Here is a 20,529-nt window from a genome sequence, read left to right as displayed (position 1 = left end):
AAGAGACAAAGACGCAGAAACAGAGACGGTTGGACAGGGTTGATATCAGAGGAGCACCTCAAACTGAACAAGGCTTGAGTGCTGGGGCCTTTGGGATGAAGATATAGAGGGGTGAGGACCGAGTTGTGAAGGGTTCTGGCACTGGGACTTGTCACCCCTCACCACCTGGCACACATCTCTGATGAGAGCCGCATAGGGCTGGCATCTCTCCATCTGCAGCCATTCCCGGGGCCAGGCACCTTCCTGACAGACCCCAGTAAACAACTGTCTATAATACCCCAACTTCTGAGTATCCCGAACATGCCAGTGTAATCTCAAAAGAGATCAATTAAAAGAAGGGCTAAACATTCAAGGAAGTTGACTTCGTTTTCAACAGAAGAAAGCTTTTTGACAGTGAGATAATTGTATGCCATAATCTTTCAGTTTTTCAGGATCATGGACTAAAAAAAAGTTACTTCATGCTCATTCAGGATAAGAAAATAGATTTGCAAGGTGAGCATCCTCTACGTTCAGATGCACAATTTCCATGTTCATTATTGGCCAACACAACAGTCCGTTCCCAAGGAAGAGTAATAGTTTGCTTTACTTGACATTTTGAGCTACCACATCTGAGGGCCAGGTCCCAGGGGACGCACATTGCCCCGTCACTTGGAAACAAACCAGTCTGTCCCCTCAGTCAGTCGGTCACCCCGTGAGGCATCTCAGCACTGAGGTGGGCTCACACTACAGTGCCCTTCATCCTTTCCAATGGCTCTGGAAAGTGAGGACGTGGGTGTAGGAACATGAAGAAGACAGAGAATTCAAGAGCAGATAGTCACACTTGGCTTGAAAATAGTCCAGTGGTGGCCGGTCCTGCCTCATAATAAGTAAACACTCAGAAAACCAGCATAGACCTCTACATATAGACCCATATGAGGGGAAATGCGGAAAAATTCTAGCACAGAAAGCTGGCTTTTCTCCCAAGCATCAAAATCTGAACATGTTCTCAAATATATACAGTAACCTATTCTCTTCTGTATTCTACTATTACCTTACATTTTAGCCTGAATTTAATTCTTAGTTCAGGATAGCTTATGAACTCAAACATGCTCGTAAACAAATGTTCGAAGGAGAAGGCACAGCAGAGATGGTTTCAGCTCTTAAAATTCTACATATAAAGAGCGATTAGTGCATCGAACCTACCCTAACATTTCATTCTCTTAATAGAATTCATGCTGAATTTTGAGAGCAAGAAGTAAGAGATTTTATTTTCATGAAAGCCCATTTCTATTGCATGACACTAATAAATGGCTAAATAAACACAGCATCACCAGGAAATAAATCCCAATTTGAAGTCTGAAAGGGGACTCCTATTTCTTGAATATCCTGAATGTCAACTTTTTGATGGGAAAAATAATACATAGCAGTGACTGTACACATAGGTCTATACTGGGTATCTTGGCCGTGTGTCCCGAGTTTCATTTGTTGAATCCCTATGTTTTCTGTTCCAGAGCGTCTCGTGGCATTTATTATGTTCTCCTAAAACCGCAGCTCATGAAGGCGTTGGAAAGGTCACTGTTTCCTGGTTATGTTTTTTTAAAAGAGTTTAAGTTAATATATATGTCCTCCAATAAAAGATGATGTTTCATGTGCATTTGTTTCTGAAATTGAGGCATATCTGTTTGTGTTCTCCAGGAGCCATTTTTTCAGTTTCCGAATGTTTCCTGAAGTTTCCCTGCAGCAGGGTGCTCCCCTGCACATCTGTAATGAGGGCAACTTTGTTCCCACCTTTGTCTATGGACAGGGACACAAGCAGCGAGGCTCAGACAGCACAGGGCTCTCAGGAGACTCTCTTCTGAAGACAATGGTACAAAGACCTTGCCATGGAGAAAGACAGAAGGTCATAAAAACTAGTGGCCTTAACACCCTTAGGTAAAAATATAAAGGAAATCATTTATCTTCCCTTAAAGTTTTATACTAGTCCGCCTGTTCTAAAAAAAGAGAACTCTAACACTGAGCTTCGCAGCAACCAGGAAATGTTGCTATTTATTTTATATTTGGGACTTCTGGTAAGATGGCAGTTTTGCATACTGGTCATTTCAATTTTAATTGTTGGTGAGATTTTTTTTTCTCAGCGTGGAGGAAAATGACCATCTGTCCTCTGGTTTCCCTGAAAATGGAGCAAGAAAAGGAGGGCTTCATTTCTACAGGCTGGCTTTCTTCCAAAAAGGGAAAGTTCTCCAAAGATTTGCGCTGCCACATGGGCAAGAGAAGGCAGGGAAGTGCTGGCAGACACAGGGCAGGGGCCTGGCTGGCTCTGCTATCAAGCAGGGGGACCAGCAGGCCCATACTAGGAAGCTGGTAAGAACAGAAATGCCCAGGGGAGCTGAGGGTCAGGGAAGGGTGCAGGAAGTGGGTAAGGGGAGCGGGACTAGGAAATCAAGACCAGGGAACAAGGTGAGGAATCAGGCCAAAGGCTCGGTCACAGAAAGGACACAGAAGAGCTTTCAGAGTCTGACCAGGGAGGGGCAGGAGCAGGTGGGAGGCCAGGTGGGGATGCTGAGAGGGCATGAGATTCAGAATCAGACGGCTCAGGGTCAAATGTGCTGCAGGGCATCTTTCAGGAGACTCCTGGAGCCCCTGCCGCACATCAGCACAACTCAGATTTCCCTGAAGCCTTTCCAGCTTTCCTGATGTTCTTGGTCTCTTGCTCTGAGCTGTGACAGTCCTTCACTCTGCAAAACTCCCCCACAGGTTCACCCATCGCCACCTGGTTTCTTCTTCATTATCCCAAAGCTCTTTGATCCCCAGGTACTACTTTCTTCATGACTTTGTGAGCCCAGGGACTGGTCAGGCGCACGTGCAACTGGATCTTCGGTATGGAACTGAAAAGTAAGGAACAGTGTACCTGGAGGTGCAAAACACACAAAGTACAACAGGAAAGAAGACTTTCTGCAAGCCTACTGTGACAGGAGATGGGTCAGAACTCATCGGAGTGCTGAGGGCAAGAAGTGGAGGGGCTGTTAGCGCTAAGGGCTGATGGGAAGTCCTGGGGGATCGGTGAGGGCTTGTTGATGGACGGGAGGTGTCCGGCATGCGGAGTCCTTCCTGAGTTCACGCATGTCTTCTTGTGTGACTGGGCATCTGTGTTTGACACCTGGAGCCCATCAGCGTCAGGTCCCCACTCTCTCCAGAAGATGCCATCGCAAAGGTCCTCCAGCAATTATTTTCCTGGGTTGGAAGGACATCCATCTCCGTGGGGTAGGGAAAGCATTTACAATGATGACCTGTCTGAAGTAAACTCTCTAAGAGAGGTCCAGTGGCTAGCGCCATGAAGAAGCCTGTCCACGGTTCAGTTGAGGTGACCATTACGGCCACGTTGGCCAAGGGCTTCTGAAACCCTGCTCCCGATGCCAGGGCCCTCTCAGAAAAGGGCCTTCTGAGACTTTTCGGCATGGGCAAAAGTGCTGCGGTCTGGAAAGCCCCAACAAAATTTCTGAATTTTGAATTACATTTTTGAAAGCAAAACATCACTTTACCAAACTGTTTACCTCTCTGACGCCCCCCTGAAAGACTGAGTGGAGACCCAGTTTCTTCATTTCCTGAGATTTAAATAATGCTACAAGCCCGGGCGAAAGAAAGATGTCCAGATACTGACACCAGTGGACACACGGCATCTCTCAGATATTTCAAAATACTTCTAAAGGCTAGTGAACTATATTGGGCAGAATGAATACATAAGCATCGCCTTTGCGGCTGAGAGCCAGCTCCTGAAAGCCTTCTAGCATCATCAGTATTTAGCATTGATGGTCTTTGGTGGGGCTTTCTGGACAGCAATTAGCAATTCTGGAAAGCAAGACACACTGCCCCCTAGCCACACTGCGGACACCACAGCTCTGCGAACAGCCACACGACGGAAATCCTCCAGAGTCACCAGACGGCAGGAGAAGCAGCGAGTGCCGAGGAAAAAAGGCAGGTTTGGGCCAGGCCGCGTGTCTTCTGCTGTTTGGACTTCATGCTGAAGGAGCACCAATGAGGCTAATTCCCCGAGGAGCTGCACGTACCCATTGCCATTTGGCGTGGCCACCTCAGTGTTCTCAAAATCAGGAGATTTTGCATAGAAATCTGGGTTTCCAGGTTCTCGTGGAACAGCACAGGGATCAGAGGGGGTGCACGCCTCGTGGCCTCACGGTCTCTGCACACCTCTGTTTCCCACACCTGGTCTCCTGTATGCACAGGCTGGATGTTTGCACAATAATCCAGCCCTAACTTGGTGGCATTAAATGACACCAACGATTTATTGCTGTTATTAATTCTCACAGTTCTGGGAATCAGCTGGAACAAGCTGGGTGGTTTTCACTTGGGGTTCGTTAGGCGGCGACGGTCCCACAGTGGCGGGCGGTGGAGAGAAGCTTCCTCACTTACACGTCATGATGGGCAGCCATCCTCCGCTGGAATCTCAGCAAGGGCTCTTTGTGGGAAGGTCCGCACTTGGGTTCTGCAAAGCCAGGCTTGCAGGAAAGCAACTTGGTTCTAAGAGTGAGTAACCCGATAGACGGCAGGGATACTCTATTCACTTTCCTAAACGGGCCTCAGTGTCAACCTTGGCTGTATTCCATTAATGACCAGCAAGGTCCTCGACCACCCACGTGAAAAGGAAAGGGGCGTCAGACCCCTCCACTGACTAATGGGAGAAATGAAGAATTTGGGGCCTTGTCTCGAAACCCCTGTGGTCGTTCCTCAGGTCACAAATTACGTATATTCCTCCCACACACCAAATCCACGCACTGTCCCCCATACCTGTCGAAAGCTGTTATCATTCATTAGGCTCAAGCTGGAGGCCAGGACCCTGACCTCAAATCAGGTCCAGCTTTGGATGAGGCTGCTCTTGGATCACTCCTCTGGTCCAGCTCTCTTTGCAAAGACCCCTGATCGTGCCCACAGGAGGCACGGGGCCACCACCCCCTCTGCTACGTTCCTGTTAATAGGGTGATGTGGCAGGCCATAGAGGCAGGCTGCCCGGTCCTGCTGCCTTCAGTGGCTGTCCCCAGTCCCTGGCTCTGCCTGTGGGCTCCCAGTGCAGACCTCCCAACTGTCCCTCCCTGGCATGAATATATAGCTCACATCTACAGCAGCTGGTTTCTCTGTTTGCTTCCTGAGCCAACATGTTTGGGATTCAAAACCTTCTTTTCTTTTTTTTTCACTGTGTCTTTTCCTGTTAGTCCTCGTGGGCGGCATTTCTGTGCACAGAATGCTCTTCAATACCCTGCACATCTTTTGTGAACCTTATTGGAGTTCATGCCATTTGACAGAAGCCATGCCTGGAAATCTGAGCTGAGGCGGCCTGGTTACGATGCCCTGGGGGTGGCTGAGGACACGACGGACCAACAGGGAGGGCCTGGGAGGCCGTGGTCTGTGCAAAGGGTCTTTAATCTTTCTGCGTCCCCAAGGAAATTTTAAAGTCAGATCCATGGCTGTTTCTTTACACCATGATTTTGAACAACAGGCTCCCGGGTTTGGTTTCCCTGGAAGCTATAGCTTGAGTTGAGATTTGTGGGCTCTCTGAGAGGGCTGGGATGAGAAAGTACTGAATCTGGGACCCACCATGTCCCGATTCCTCTCCATCTGATAAATTATTTTAAAAGCTCATCTCTTCCTTCGCTCCTCTGACTACAGTCAGCTGGAAAAAAAAACATGAGGGTTCCTGTGAACACACGGCCTGAAAACTCACTTGGTAAACAACTGCATTAACCATTTTCTGTTTTCTATGAGCAACGATGCTGGCCACGCTTTCTGGGACAACATAGTAAGGGCATTCTGCCTGCTTCCAATCTCCCTTTATGCCCCCCTGACAGTCTCCTCTAGGTTCTCTGCCTCCCTCATGCCACACCAGGCTGTTTTATTGAAATACATACTGTACCTTATTTTTAAGGGGTGCACTCTGTTGGTTTAATGCAGGATATATTGTGAAATGATCACCACAGTCAAGGTGGTTAAAAACCCCAACATCTCACGGTTAGGATCACGTGTATGAGGCGAGGACACTTAAGAACTACTCTCTTAGCAAATTTCAAGTGTACAGTACCGTTAAGTGTAATCACTACGTTGTTCATTAGATTCCTAGAATTTATGCATCTTTTTCTTTAATGTTTTTTTTTTCATTTTTGAGAGAGAGAGAGAGACAGAGACAGAGTGCAAGTGCGAGGAGGGGCAGAGAGAGAGAGAGGCACAGAATTTGAAGCAGGTTCATACAAGGAAGGTAACTGTGGTGAAGAGGAAGGTACTTCAGTGTAGAAACAATGACACGGTCCCTGGGTGGCTCACTTGGTTAAGTGTCAGACTTCAGCTCAGGTCATGATCTCAAAGTTTTGAGTTTGACAGGCTTTGTGCTGACAGCTCAGAGCCTGGAGCCTGCTTTGGTTTCTCTCTCTCTCTCTCTCTCTCTCTCTCTCTCTGTATATACTAAATAAACTTTAAAAATCAAGAAATGATAGTTTTTGCCACATTCATTATTACGGTATTACAAAGAAACCTTCTCTCTGTCTTAGAGGAACCAGTTGGCTGATTTAGTAAGGGGGAACATATGCTTTCAAAGTTAAAGGTTCTGTATTCAGAAGATTACAGGGGACGGAAGAAAGGAAACTCACATCAAACATGGGCAAGAGAATTGGGTCTACTTGAACAGACTATGGATTTCATGAAATCAGGGTCAACATATGACACATGTGTGGGTGGCAAAGTAGATGTCACAGAAGAAAAAATCAGCGACCCAGAAGACACAGTGATACCAGCTCTGAAGAATGAAACACAGGGACTAAAACAATTCAAAACATGAAATGGAGTATTTAGCTACCTAATAATTTTAAGAGCCCTAGAATAAGAAGCAGTTCGAAGAGAAACATATTTGAAGAAATGATGGTGAAAAATTTCTAAATTGGATGAAAACTATAAACTCCCAGATGGAAGAACCTCAATGGCCCTGAAGCACAAGAAACATGAAAACCACACAAAGGTAGAGCATAACTAATTTCTTCAAAACCAGTGATGGAGAGAAAAATTCTAAAAGCAATCAGAGATTCTAGACTAAAAATAGCTCACAGGTTCATCGTCTAAGTTGTAGTTAACAAAGAGCACAGGTTCAGAGATGGAGATGTTATCTAGGAATGAAAAAGAGAAAACTTCAGATAAATGTACAGATTGTGGTAGAATCTTTAAAAACACACCCAGTTGAAGGGACACCTAGGTGGCTCAGTTGGTTGTGCATCCGACTTCAGCTCAGGTCATGATCTCATTTGGGAATTCAAGCCCCGTGTCAGGCTCTGTGCCGACAGCTCGGAACCTGGAGCCTGCTTCCGATTCTGTGTCTCCCTCTCTGTCTTCCCCTCCCCTGCTCACGCTCTGTCTCTGTCTCTCTCATAAATAAATAAACATTTAAAAATTTCAAAAATAAATAAATAAAAACATACTAAGTTGAGAAAAAGACACAACATATTTTAAAAAGCAAAAAAAAAAAAAAAAAAAAAAGCATTCAGGGAACAAAGAAACATTCCATAAACAGGAACAAAGGTAAGTCTAAAGACTAAAGACCCCGGGGAAGAAGACGGCAGAGAGCATCTCCACTGAGGGAAAACAAACACAAACCTGTCCACTTAGGATACTAATCAGAACAAAAGTATATTTCAAAAGTGAAGCTGGAATAAAGACAATTTATGTGTAAAAGGAAGGCTGAAAGGATTCGTGATGAGCAGACCTGGTACACGAAATAGTAAAGGAAGTTCTTCGGGAACGAGGGAAATGATAATAGATGGAAACAGGGATTTACGTGAAAACTAATGAAGACCACAAGTGGGGAATAAGTGAGAAAATATATATTTACTCATTATTCAAGTCTCTTTAAGAGACTTTTAGCTCCTTAGAGAAGAATAACAACACTGAGGCATGGTGTTTGTAACACATGCGGAGTAAAATACACAACAACAATAGCACAGAATCTGAAACTCGACCTGATTCACATCACTTACACAGAAATGAATAAAAATGAATCGTGGGTAAAAAATATAAAGCACAAAACTAAACCTCGAAGAACTATAGTAGGGGAGAAACACTTGGGGATTTAGGGTTAAGCAAAGATCTGGACACCAGAATAATTTGGTGGACTTCATCCAAATTAACCACTTTGCTCTTCAAAAGGCCCTGTCAAGATAACAAAATGACAAATTAGAGACTGGGACACATATTTTCAAATTATATTTCCAACAAAAGCCTTATTTTAAACTATATACAGAATCTGTGAAAATCCAATTGGATTTACAAAATCCAATTAAAAGCTGAGCAAAAGATAGGAACAGACATCTCACTAAATAGGATACAAAGATGTCATATCAGCCCATGAAACAATGTTCAACCTCTTTTCCACTAAGGAAATGGAAATTAAAAGCATACTGAAATCCACACCATCAACACAACAGAAATTTTAAAAATAGTGAGTACACCAAAAGCTAGTAAAGATTTGGAGAAACTGAATTGTTCCTACATTGCTGGTGGGAATTTAAAATGGTGGAGTTACTCTGGAAAATAATTAGAAAGTTTCTTTTAAAATTAGTGATGGAATTATCAAAGATCGAGCAACAATACTCCCGGGAAATAATTCTAAACTTATGTTCATGTAGATACTTATAGACACAATTCATAGCTTTATTGGCAACAGTGAAAAATGGGAATTTACCTAAATATCCTTCAGTTGGTTAATTGTTAAACCAACTGTGGTATATCCATACCATGGAATATTACTGGAAATAAAAAAAGGAATACTAGCAACTCCTTGGGATTAATCTCAAGGGATTTACTCTGAGTGCAATAAAGCTCATCTCAAAATAGTTACATACTGTATGATTCCATTTATATAACAGTCTCAAAATAACAAAATTATAGAAATAGAGAACACATTTCCGGAGTTAAGTTAAGCAGGCAGAGGTAGAAAAAGAAAAGTGCCTGTAGCTACATCAGGGCAACATGAGGGATCCCTGTGGATGTAAATGTTCTGTACCTTGGTTATACCAATGTCAATATCGTGGTGGTTATATTGAAGTATATTTTTGCAAAGTGTTGCCTTTGGTGGAAACTCAGTAAAGAGTACATGGGACTTCTCTGTATTATTTCTGACAACTGTGTTATTTCTTACAATCTCAAATGTACATGTATCTCAAATACAGTTTTTAATTTAAAAAGATATATTGGGCTTTATCAGAATTAAGAACATTGCTTTCATAAGACCACTATTAGGAAAATAAAATGTAAGCCAAGCCACAGAGTAGGAGGAAGGATTTCCAAAACTTTTACCTGACAAATTATTTGTTTCCAGAATATGTAAAGAATACTTACAATTCAATAATAACAAGATTAAACAAGCAATAAAGGACACAAACAGGTAATTCACCAAAGAACATGTATATGGTTAAAGACACAGGTAAAAGAACATTCAACAGAATTGATCACTAGAGATAGTGAAAATTAAAACCACAACGAGATACCAGTGCACAACTAACATAATAGCACCAAACAGAAAGACTGAGAATTTCGAATTTTGTAGTGTTGGAATACATGAAATTCTTAAATGTTGCCAGTGGAATGGAAAGCATGTCAGCTATGTTAGAAAATTCCTTGTCAATTTAGTATAAACATGCATTCAATCAATGACCCAACAATTCCATTTCTAGGTTTTTAAGAAAAATGAAACTGTGTGTCCACATAAAGAGTTCTACATAAATGCTTTATTCCTTAGAGTCAAAACTGTTAAGCAACCCAAATAGATGAATAAATTGTGGTTTATGTACACAATGAAAAACTACTCAGCAATAGGAAACTATTGACACGTGCAACACAGGAAGAATTCAAATGCATATCATTAAGTAAAAGAATCTAATTTCAAAATGCTATATAGTGAATTATTCCATTTATATAATTTTTAAATGTATACATTTCAAAAGAATTAAAGCATATAGTGTACGTTCTCTAACCACACTGGAATTAGGTGAGAAATTAATGTCAATCATGGATAAAGATGTGGTTTATATACACAAAGGAATACGACTTGGCAATGAGAAAGAATGAAATCCTGCCATTTGTAGCCACGTGGATGGAACTGGAGGGTATGATGCTGAGTGGAATAAGTCAGTCACAGAAAGCAGCATATGTTTTCACTCATGTGAGGAACTTGAGAAACTTAACAGAAAACCATGGGGGAGGGAAGGGGAAAAATACTTTCAAACAGAGGGAGGCAAACCATAAGAGACTCTTAAATAGAGAGAACAAACTGAGGGTTGCTGGGGAGTGGGGGAGAAAGGGAGAAATGGGTGATGGGCATTGAGGAGGGCACTTGTTGGGATGAGCACTGGGTGTTGTACGTAAGCAACGAATCATGGGAATCTACTCCCGAAGCCAAGAGCACACTGTATATACACTGTATGCTAGCCTAATTGACAATAAATTATATTTAAAACAGAAATTAATGTCAATCAATAACCTGATAAAAACTCTAAAATCTTATAAATTGGAGAACACACTTTGAAACAAGCCAGAGATCAAGGAATAAATCACAAGTGAAACACAGTATTTTGAATGATATAACACTCTACACCCACTAGGATGGCTAAAAGGAAGAAGACAACATCACAAGCTTGGACAAGGATATGGCAAAATTGGAACGATCAGACTTTGCTATGTGATTGTAAAATGGAACCGCTGCCATTTTGGAAACCTTTTGACATTTTTCTCAAAATGTTACACATAGAGTTCCTAATGACACAAGCAATTAATTGCACTCCAAAGTATGTCTAAGAAAACGGAAAACATATTTCCACACAAAAACTTGTACACAAATTTTCCTAGAAGCATTACTCATGATCGCCAAAAAGTGGAAACAATCTGAGATGTCCATCAACATATCAGAAGATAAAGTGTGATTTCCATACAGTGAAACATAAAAAGAACTGAAGGGCTAATGAAGGAATGCAGGGCTACAACAACATGGATGGACCCTGAAAAAATTATGTAAAAGAAAAGGCCACAGTTTCTATGACTATCATATGAAATGTCCAGAATAAGAAAATCCACAGAAACAGAAAGTAGATTGATTAGTGGTTGCCAAGTGTTGGTGGGAGGGGACCAATGGGGAGTAACTAAGGAAATCAATTGACTTACCTGAGGAAATTATAAGTAGGACAGCAATAATTAGTAAAATAGGAAATAGACAAAAGCAGAAAGAATTTTAACAAATTGAAAAGTTTTTCTTTGGAAAGAGTAATAAAATTGCTAGACCCCCCTAATAATACTGTATTAATTTATTTTAATTTAACTTTTATTTATTTAGTTTTTAATTTTAGAGAGAGAAACAGAGCATGAGTACAGGAGAGGAGAGAGGAGAGAGAAAGAAAACCTTAAGCAGGCTCCAGGCTCAGTGTGGAGCTCACTACGTGTCTTGATCCCACGACCCTGGGATCATGACCCAAGCCAAATTCAAGACTCGGATGCTCACCGACTCACCCACCCAAGTGCCCAATCCTGTGTTAATTTTAAAAAGAGAGAGAAAGAGAATATAAGTTATTAACATAAGGAATAAAAATATGTACATCCTTACAGACCCTACAGACATTGAAAGGACAAGGAAAGAGTCCAAATATTGGATGGATGGATAAAGAAGTAGTGTTATATATATATATATATATATATATATATATATATATATATATATATATATATATATATACACACACACACACACACACACACACACACACACACACACACAATGGAGCATTTCCAAATATTGGATGAATGGATAAAGAAGTAGTGTTTTATATATATATATATATATATATATATATATATATATATATATATATATATATATATATATACACACACACACACAATGGAGCATTACTTGACAGTCAAAAAGAGTGAAATCTTGCCATCTGCAACTACATGGATGGAACTGGAGGATATTATGCTAAGTGAAATTAGTCAGAGAAAGACAAAAATCATATGACTTCAATCATATGAGGACTTTAAGAGACAAAAGAGATGAACATAAGGGAAGGGAAACATAAATAATATAAAAACAGGGAGGGGGACAGAACTGAAGAGATTCATAAATATGGAGAACAAACTGAGGGTTACTGGATGGGCAGTGGGAAGGGGGGTGGGCTAAATAGGTAAGGGGTGCTAAGGAATCTACTCCTGAAATCATTGTTGCACTATATGCTAACTAATTTGGATGTAAATTAAAAAAATAAAAATAAAAAATAAAACACGTCAATAAAATAAATGAATGAATGAATAGATAGATAGATAGATAGATAGATAGATAGATAGATAGATAAATGGACAAGGAAATGTTTAAATGGTTTTATGCCAATAAATTTGACAGCTTAGATGAAAAAGAAAACACAACCTACCAAAACTGTCACAAGTAGAAACAGAATTTCTGAATAGTCCAGCAGGACAGCAGTGCTACTTTTCCATGCAGAGGACCTGTGATTCCTCCCATTGAAGGTTTCTACCCAGCAGTGTTGTCAGAGCTGTGCATTTGAATATCCTGGGAAACTTAGGAAGATACCGAATGTGCGTGTCACCCTTAAAGATTCTGATGCAATTAAGCAAACTGGGCCCAGACACGGCAATTTTTAAAACATTTCCAAGGTAATTCTCATGTGCAGCCAGGGTTCAGAACTCAAGTGTACAACTTCCATCTTCTAAACAGTTGTGGGTCCCGGCCCCGGCTCTGCCACTAATCACCTGTGATACTGACAACCTCCGTTTCCCTGTTCTCTCGGTTACTCTTCTGCATAAAACAAGGGAGGTGGATTCCATCAGTTTACAAAGTTGTTTGTGCAGTGAGACTTGAAAACATCATGCCCAGGGGACCCCATCGTGGAGGGAGCTAAATTAAGAGTGTCTGTGATTGAGCAGAAACAGCCAGGAACACCCGTCCTCCCCCAAACTCCCTGGAGGCACTTCTGCAGAGTTCTGGGACCTTGGGCAAGGTGCCTCTGATGTGCCCTGTAGCCCGACAGTAAGTCTCCGCCCACCGATGGGGTTGACTTTGTAGAATGCGAAGGCGCCCCCAGCTCTCCCCACACTGCCATCTGTACCTGTCCATAGTGAGACCTTCTGACGCCTCCTTGTAGCTACTTAACTGACGGTCAAAGGGGGTTCCTCTCTTTTACTTCCAGAGGCGCCCACAAGCCAGGCTCAGAGGGTGCTTTTATTTATTTATTTATTTATTTATTTATTTATTTATTTATTTATTTACGTTTTATTTACTTTTGACACAGGGAGAGACAGAGCCTGAACGAGAGGGTCAGAGATAGGGAGACACAGAATCCGAAACAGGCTCCAGGCTCTGAGCTGTCAGCACAGAGCCCCACGCGGGCCTCGAACTCACTGGCTGCGAGATAATGACCTGAGTTGAAGCCGGACGCTCAACCTTCGGAGCCACCCAGGCACCCCTCAGAGGGTGCTTTAAAAAAAAAAAAAGTTTTTGAGGGGCACCCGGATGGCACAGTCCGTCAGGCATCTGACTTTGGCTCAGGTCATGATCTCCAGGTTCCTGGGTGCGAGCCTTGCGTCCAGCTCTGTGCCAACAGCTCAGAGCCTGGAGCCTGCTTCGGATTCTGTGTCTCCTCTCTCTGCCCCTCCCCCACTTCCTCTCTCTCTCTCTCTCTCTCTCTCTCTCTCTCTCTCAAAATAAACATTTAAAAAAAAAGAAGAGAAAAACTTGGGGCACCTGGGTGGCTCAGTCGGCTGAATGTCCGACTTTGGCTCAGGTCATGATCTCATGGTCCATGAGTTCCAGCCCCACATTGGGCTCTGTGCTGACAGCTCAGAGCCTAGGGCCTGCTTCAGATTCTGTGTCTCCCTCTTTCTCTGTCCCTTCCCCACTCACCTCTCTCTCTCTCTCTCTCTCTCTCTCTCTCTCTCTCTCTCTCTCTCTCTCTCTCTCTCAAAAAATAAAAAAAACAGTTAAATTTTTTTTTAATAAAACTTTTCTTAACACCTGCTGGCCTATAAAGAAGAGAGAATAATACAAATATTTTTAAGGATGCTGAACTTTTTTACAAAGCTTAATTTTTTAATTATTGGCTGCTTTGAGGAGCCTTCATAGGGCATGTCAATTGGATCAGTACTTGTATAGCACCCTGAAAAAGCCGTTGCCTCAGAGTACTAATGTCAGAACAAAGGATTTCCAACTCATTAGAACTCAACAGAGACCAGAAGAGTGTAAGAATGAACTCTCAGGAGCTGTGAGGCATTTATGTACAGCATGCCCAGTCTTAGATAACCCCACCAGTTGATTTCTCAGGGCATATTTCCAGATGAAGGAGTCAGGGAAGTCAGCCAAGTTCTTGGAATATCTCAACTAGTAAGTGCCCAACTTGGGCAGCCTGTGCCCATCCCAGAAGTCCACACTTCCTTTCAAGCACAGTCTTCAAACATCTTTTTCTCTTTATGAAACATTCCAGAATTGATGCAGATCCCTTTTGTCCCACAGGTCAATCAGTGCCAGCCCACAGAGTGATGGATTTCCTTAAGACACTAGAGCCCAAGATTCATCTTCTGGTTCAAAAAATAAAGTTTATGTGCTTCTAAAGCCCGGTGTGTATACTGGTAAGTGAGCTAGGTTGAACAGACTTGACTCTGACCCTCATCTTCCTCGTCCTTCAGTTCATGGCACCCCTGCCCGCCCATCCCATGCCTGGACCAGTTTGGGACCCTTGTGCTGCCACCTCTGAACTGTAACCACAGTGTTCACTTTAAACGTAAACGAGATGTGCGGGCAGAACAGTGCTCCCCACAAAGATGGCTCGTCTGTGGACCGCAGGATATGGAGAGTACCCTGGGTCACCAAAGTGGGTCCGCCCTGAAGGTGGGAATGGGAGGAGAGAAAGACTGGCGTGTGCACCGACATGGGTCTTAACCACCGAGCAGGCAGACTCCAACCCACAAGGGCCGCTAGCGGCTGGAAAAGGCCAGGAGGTGGGAGTCTCCCTGGGAGCCTCCAAGAGGAATGCGGCGTGTGGGCATCGTGACTTCAGCCCCGTGAGACCACAGGTGAGCCCAGAGCTGGGAAGAACAGTGTTGCTTGAAGTCACTGTTTGTCGTCATGTACATCAGCTGATGCCACTCCCTGCTTAACAGACCACAGCACTTTCTCACTGCTGTTGCAAAAATATCAGCTCCTTGCTGAGCTCAGTGGCCCCAGGTTGGGGGACCTACCTGACACCAAATCCCCTGTGTGTCACGTCCCTCCTCCCCTCTCACTGGACGCCAGGCTCAGGGCCCCTGGTGTTATGATCCGGTTGTTCCTACCTCGGGGACTTTGCCCTCGATGCCCCTCCCTGAAACACTCTGCACCCTTCCTTTCCTCCAGGCCTCAATTTCCACGTCCCCTTCTCAGAGTGTCCTATGCACCGGCAGCAGCAGCTCCAGGGATTGCTGCAAATGCACATTCTCAAACCCCGTGGCACGCCTGCCTGATCAGAGACTCTGGAGATGGTGGGTCCCAGGTGCACTAGTTGACTGAGCCTCCTTTCCTCCCCTCGTTCCCCAGGGGGTGGCAGCCTCATCTATCTCCATCTCTGGTACCTAATGAGGCAAGCTGCACAGCAGGAGCTCACTAAATATTTGTGTGATGGATTACAGAAAGTATTTTCTAGAAGCCGCGAAGACGGCACCACGCTATGTATAAAAAGATCAAAACAGCATGGCTCTGCCCTGCAGAACTTACAGTGGAGTGGAAAAGGTCTTTTCTCATACAGCGTGGTGCACACCATGACAAATGCCTATGACAGCCCGAATGAGGGCCCCTGAACCCATGTGATGCCTGGCTTGTGCCTAGCACAGGACAGATTGTGTGTGATGCATGTCCTCGTCCATGAAACGTATACTGTCTCCCCTGCTTAGAACATGATCCCCCCATATTGCTCACTCAGAGACACACCTATACCTGGTGCCTGCCATCCAGAGGAAGTCATCAAAAAAATGGGTTGGACGTGGGATGTCTGGGTGGCTCAGTCAGTTGGGAGTCTGCTCTTGATATTGGCTCAGGTTGTGATCTCACGGTTCATGGGTTTGAGCTCTGTGTGGGGCTCTGCACTGGCAGCGTGGAGCCTGCTTGGGGTTCCCCTTCTCTGCCTCATCCCCACTCATGTGCACTCTGATTGCTCACTCTTGCTCTCTCCCTCTCTCTCAAAATAAATAAACTTTAAAAAATATGTGTTGGGGTACCTGGGTGGCTCAATCAGTTGTCTGACTTCATGTTACTTCATAATCTCATGGTTTCTGAGTTTGAGCCCTGCATCAGGCTGTGTGCTGTCAGCTCAGAGCCTGGAGCTTGCTTCCAATTCTGTGTCTCCCTCTCTCTCCGCCCCTCCCTGCCGGTGCTCGCTCGCTCTCTCTCTCTCTCTCTCTCTCTCTCTCTCCCTCTCAAAAATAAACGTTATAAGTATATGAATGAATGAATGAATGAATGAATGAATGAATGAATGAATGAATGGTCATAGATTCAGAAGATAAAAAAATCTTAGAGGAATGTGGACAAGGCAACCAGGCTTGGGTGTTCCAGCTAAAGGTGCAGTCAGAGCAAAAGTCCTGAGGGGTGGGAAGCTTGAAGAAAGGCCAGAGGGGTGGTGGCGGAGGCGCCTCCAGTGACCGTGGTGTCAGCAAAGCTGCGGTCCCAGCTGAGGCACGCTGACCCACACAAGGAAGAAGCCTGCGGGGGGTGGGGTAGAGGGCTTTACCACAACCCCCACGGAGAGTATTCCTGTCCAGGATTCTCCACCCAGGTGACGGGTTCCCGGTACAGAATGGGGTCCTATAGCAGGGGAGACACTGGCCGACCCAGCCTCGGGGGAAGACAGACTGTCTTCCCCGCCCAGCAGCTGAAGACACTGCTGGAAAGGGGGAGAAGAGACTCAGCCCAGAAGGCAAGTGGAAACTTCTCACCTGAACTCTGAAAATAAGGAATGGGTGGTTTGAACTCTGCTTGAAACTATGCATTGGGAGACAGTTAGTCCTTTCAAGGCCATGGGCTAAATAATCTGAGGCATTTTCACAGAGCAGTGACTCATCGGAGATAGATTCATCACTTCACCTCACAGCTGGCCTTGTGGGGACTAATTTGATGACGTGTCTCCCTTCAGTGAATTTCCAAGAAAGGGTTTTGTGCTCTTCTATGTATTTAAGATGAAAAACACAATAAAGCTTTTTATTATCAAACCTATCCTGATTCAGTCGAAGCCCCACAGGTAAAATCTTCACGTGCCCCTGTGTGTAAACAAACACGGACACTGTGCATGGGGACAGGCACTTCTGCACACACAGGACACTGAGCACGCAACGTTGGCATATATAACATTACACCAAAACCCAGGGTACTTTTTTTCTCCTTATCAAAAATGTACTGGGCCATAGCTCTGTGAATATACTTGGTGATCTAAGCTATTCATTAAAGCTAATAGAACAGAAAAATAACTTTTGATACACAGCCACTCCAACATGCTATGTTTTAGAGTCTTTGCTAAATCACATTGTCAGAGTTCACTTTATTTTACTATTGAGTCAATGTGAAAGAATGAACCCTCTCTCTCAGAAATGTCTCTCCTTAATGCTCAGGTCCTGCTCTGCTAAGTTTAATACAGTGACAGTTCCAGGCTTAATTTACTCCTTGGAACAAGCCATTAAGTATGCATTGCAGCTCTGTGCCTGCTCTGTGAACTGTCCCCTTTTCTTAAATACACAGCCACGTAGTAAAGGTCCCCCAGGAGGGGATTGGAACTAGGTTTGGTAGTTAACAGAAAATCAGGCATAATGTGCATGCGTCCAGAATCTTTCATGTGACACCAGGAATTTTTCAGTCATCATCAAGAATCATAAAATACTTAGGAATAAGCCTAACCAAAGATGTAAAGGATCTGTACACTAAAAACTATAGAAAGCTTATGAAGGAAATTGAAAGAAAAATAAAAACAAATGGAAAAACATTCCATGCTCATGGATTGGAAGAATAAGTACTGCTAAAATGTCAATACTACCCAAATCAATCTACACGTTCAACACAATCCCAATCAAAATTGCACCAGCATTCTTCTAGAAGCTAGAACAATCAATCCTAAAATGTATATGGAACCACAAAAGACTTCAAATAGCCAAAGTAATATTGAAGAACGAGACCAAAGCAGGAGGCATCACAATGCCAGACTTTGGCCTTTACTACAAAGTTGTAATCGTCAAGACAGCATAGTATTGGCACAAAAACAGACACATAGACCAATGGAATAGAATACAGACTCCAGAATTGGACCCGCACAAGTACGGCCAAGTAATCTGTGACAAAGCAGGAAAGAATATCCAATGGAAAAAAGATAGTCTCTTTAACAAAGGGTGCTGGGAGAACTGGACAGCAACATGCAAAAGAATGAAACTAGGCCATTTTCTTACACCATTCACAAAAATAAACTCAAAATGGATAAAGGACCCGAATGTGAGACAGGAAACCGTCAATCCCTAGAGGAGAAAGCAGGAGAAAACCTCTCTGACCTCAGCTGCAGCAATTTCTTACTTGACACATCTCCAAAAGCGAGGGGATTAAAAGCAAAAATGAACTATTGGGACCTCATCAAGATAAAAAGCTTCTGCACTGCGAAGGAAACAATCAACAGAACTAAAAGGCAATCGACAGAATGGGAAAAGATATTTGCAAATGACACATCAGACAAAGGGCTAGTATCCAAAATCTATGAAGAACTCACCAAACTCCACACCCAAATAACAAATAATCCAGTGAAGAAATGGGCAGAAGACATGAATAGACACTTTCCGAAAGAAGACATCCAGATGGCCAACAGGCACATGAAAAGATGCTCCGCATCACTTCTCATCAGGGAAGTACAAATCAAAACTACACTGATATATCACCTCACGCTGGTCAAAGTGGCTAAAATGAACAAATCAGGAGACTCTAGATGCTGGCGAGGATGTGGAGAAACAGGAACCCTCTCACACTGCTGGTGGGAATGCAAACTGGTGCAGCCGCTCTGGAAAACAGTGTGGAGGTTCCTCAAAAAAACAAAAATAGAACTACCCTACAACCTAGCAAGAGCACTACTAGGAATTTACCCAAGGGATACAGGAGTGCTGATGCATAGGGACACTTGTATCCCAATGTTTATAGCAGCACTTTCAACAACAGCCTAATTATGGAAAGAGCCTAAATGTCCATTGACTGATGAATGGATAAAGACATTGTGGTTTATATACACAATGGATTACTACTTGGCAATGAGAAATCTGGCCTTTTGTAGCAACGTGGATGGAACTGGAGGGTATTGTGTTAAGTGAAATAAGTCAGGCAGAGAAAGACAGATATCATATGTTTTCACTCATATGTGGATCCAGAGAAACTTAACAGAAGACCATGGGGGAGGAGAAGGAAAAAAAAAAAAATAATAAAAAAAGAGGGAGAGAACCAAACCATAAGAGACTCTTAAAAACTTAGAATAAACTGAGGGTTGATGGGGGTGGGGGCGAGAGGAAGGTAGGTGCTGGGCATTGAGGAGACCACCTGTTGGGATGAGCACTGGGTGTTGCATGGAAACCAATTTGACAATAAATTTCATAAAAAAAAAAAAAAAAGGAATTTTGCAACCATTAAAAAGTCAACCATATGGGGGCGCCTGGGTGACTCGCTTGATTAAGTGTCTGACTTCAGCTCAATTCATGATCTCACAGTTTGTGGGTTTGAGCCTCGTGTCAGGCTCTGTGCTGACAGCTCAGAGCCTGGGTCCTGCTTCTATTCCGTGTTTCCCTTTTAGCGCCCCCACCCACTTACGCTCTGTCTCTCTCTTTTTCTCTCTAAAAATAAATAAACATTATTTTTTTTCTTAAAGTCAATCATATGCCTGTTCAGGTATTTTCTCCTGATAGATGTACTGAGAATTAATAAAAGTGACTACATTATTTAACAGACGCAGTAAAGAGATCATCACCAGGTGAGGACCATCACTGCCACCAACGGCTTCTCCAGCCAGATATGGGGACATATGGTGCCTTCTGAGAATGTGCAAACGCAGAGTATACTGTGCATACTGGGGCATACTGGGGGCAGGCACAGGCTGGCAACTCCCCTTCCCCTTTGCAAACAACGAACCTGTGTGTTCTGACTCCAGGAATGCCTGGAATACAGACTGGCTCTAATTAACAACCAAGAGAAACGCAGTGGTATAAAATTGATAGAAGAAATGTAAAATTGAACAAATGAATAATGATTAAATGGAAAAGCTATCTGTAACTCCCAGTAAATTATATTTTATGGCATCAAAAACATGCAATTTTTTTCCCAGAAGAAAGGATCTAGAATTTCCAAGGTAAAGAAACTTGGCATAAAATATGAGAGGAAGAGGGTACTGAATTTAGAAGCATGTCAGGCCCAACAGGCACAGATGCTAAACTAAACAGGAAAGGCCTCAAATCCCAAATCAGAGCACCCCCTCC

Source organism: Panthera leo (assembly GCF_018350215.1).
Source record: "Panthera leo isolate Ple1 chromosome Y unlocalized genomic scaffold, P.leo_Ple1_pat1.1 chrY_random_Un_scaffold_82, whole genome shotgun sequence".
Taxonomy (NCBI): domain Eukaryota; kingdom Metazoa; phylum Chordata; class Mammalia; order Carnivora; family Felidae; genus Panthera; species Panthera leo.
This window is presented reverse-complemented; position numbering follows the sequence as displayed.